Genomic DNA, 2,726 nt, shown 5'->3' with positions numbered 1-2,726 from the left:
ATCAAAAGATGTACATAAGATGATGGTCCTGGAATAGAGAAGGAGTTAACCAAGGTGAAAAATGCAAAAGGAAGAGCAGGCTTAGGTATGTCAAAGAACACAATTTCAACACATTGAGTTGTAAAGATCTAATTGGCTTTTATTAGCAATTCGTGAATTAAGCAGTGTTTCACCTACAAAACAGAAAAGTGCTCCAATGAGCTAGGCAGAGGGAGTGGGATTTATAGGCAGAAAAAGCAGAAGAAAGTGGAAAAAAGAATAAAAGGCAGATTGGTTGTTTCAAAGTTACTTTCCTTATAAGGTTAAAGCAGAGGGGACTTTGTCATCATGCTGGCTCATGTTGACTGGGCCCCTTTAGATTAGTTATAGTGAATCTCTTGGCACCTAGAACAAGTGACTCCATGCTGCAGTGACACCATTCTTGTTTAGTCTGGTCTGTGGGGGCCTGGTGCAAGAGCTCAGTCCAAAACAATGGCCTCCCATAAATTGCATTTAATAGGTAAAAGTATGAACAATTCTAAATATGGAATGAAGTGAACCTAATTAGTCTGCAAAGAGAACAATTGACTTCAAAAGCAAGATATTCTAAGTATCTTAGATGAACTAAATGTCACAGATTAAGACTCTAAAACTTGTCCACAGACTTCTGCCAAGTTGGCTAGATCAGATTTAACTTGGGATCTTTAAAAATTATAGATCCTTAGACTTTGCCTTCCAAGATTTTAATTCAGTAGTTCTGGAGTAGTGCAGGGGAAGTCACATTTTTTTTTTTCCCAGCTTGTTTGTGTTTTCTGATGGGCAGCCTTTTGGCAGTCTCTGATGTACACCAGTGTCCTGGGTTGTCCACTTGGATCTAAGACTGACTTGGACCTTTAAATAAATAGCGGACAAGTAACTCAAGGAAGAAAGGATGAAAATAATATACACCATTATTTTCCTACTAAAGTTTTTTTTTCTCTTACTGATTTCTAATGATGGTGTTAAAATGTACCCCAAAGGACAGACAAAATGGACTCACTGTGGTTAAAAGAGACATCCAAATTATTAAATAGAACCAAATAGCCACAGCAGGAGGGAAAGGGCAGACAAGTATTTCCTGCAAGTATGTATCTTACTATTATGAAGTTTTCTTTTCTGTCACTAAGCAACTCTCAAAGGCAACTCTCAAAAGATAAGGCCAGATCAGCTACAGCAGGGAATTCTACACTGACCTTCAACAAGTCCACTTGGCACCAGCTACCGACCCCCTCCTTCTCATTCCTGAGAGCCCTCTATGGCTCCAGTTAGACAGAAATGGACTCCAAGGACATCCTTCTCTCTCTTCTCCAATAAGAGTCCACATCAAAACCAGCCACAACCACCTATGGGGTCTGTGCAATAACCTACATTTTGTACCTTATAATTACATATATGTGCACTCACTGTGCATGTGTATAGGCTTCCCTATAAATATTCATAACATTTCTATAGGTTCACTGAATAGATATGTGAACCTGATCCTAGGTGTTATAAATATCAGTCTCCTCCCTTTCCTTGCCAGAATGCATACTTTGAGTTTGCTGGGAGGTTGCCTTTCCCCAATCTGCAGTTGTCTTTTTTTCTGAACAATATAGTCTCCTCTTTCTTCTTAATGGATCCTGTGATCCTCTTTTGTTAAAAACAGAAAAAATAAATTCTATCCCTAAAGAGCTGAAGTCCTGCTTGGGTTTATCTGGTCCTTGTAGGAAGGAAGGGGATGCCCCTTCTCTTCATGAAAACTTTCCCCTTCTTGATGTGCAAGCCTGCTAAAGCCAAGTCAAGATTATGCATTTCTTCTTGTAAAGGAAATGTAAATGTAAACATTAAGTAGAATCTCTCTGTTTTAGCTTTTGAGGTAACTTTGTCACATGATCTAATCCCTCATATAATCAAACTGAAAATGTGAAAGAAACTCTCTGATTTGTCATCTGAGTTAAGAGCTGCTTATGTGACAGGACAAGTTCTTACTTTTGTATTCTGTATGCCTAGTACATTTCAGGTACTTGATTAATATGTTTTAATTTTATGTGCTGTACTGAATGACCCAAGATGTTTACTTCTTCTCTCTTTCTCCCCCACCCCATATACACATGCACACACATACATGTGAGCAAACACGCATACATACATACACATATGCACATATACATACATGCACATACATATCAATCATGACCTACAGTTTAGTCAGCATAATGTCAAGATTTACCACCTGCAAAAAATATAGCTTAACTGGACAGAGCAATCATCTCTTTTTTCAACAGACTACTTTAAAAAATTTGTAACAGAGATAATGAGAAATTCTTCAATAATTTGCCATTTTCAGAGAATCTTTTCATATTCTCAGGTCCTTATCCATATAGGTTGGTATCAAAATTCTAAGATTACAGGATTTCCCACTAGGTTGTCTATGAAGTTTTGCTGATGCTATGCTAAAATTACTACTTGAATAGCTATCAGGACAATAGTTGAACTGTTTTCCCACCTCTAGTGAAATTACAAAGGGAAAATAATCTAAGGGGATTTAAAAGGATGAGAAGTGTTTCACACATTCCTTCAGAACTTAGAAGATGTTTGGAGGATTTTATTAAATGACAGAGATCAAGGTAATAATCCATACATTTATAGAGGGGTTTCCCACTTGCAAAGCACCCTTGCAAACATTATCTCATTTAATTCTCACAACCACCATAATGTCGTGGTTTCAG

This window comes from Galeopterus variegatus, unplaced genomic scaffold (assembly GCF_000696425.1).
Source record: "Galeopterus variegatus unplaced genomic scaffold, G_variegatus-3.0.2 Scaffold1324, whole genome shotgun sequence".
In the NCBI taxonomy this organism is placed as follows: Eukaryota; Metazoa; Chordata; class Mammalia; order Dermoptera; family Cynocephalidae; genus Galeopterus; species Galeopterus variegatus.
The sequence above is the reverse complement of the archived record's forward strand: the minus strand, read 5'-3'. Positions refer to the sequence as shown.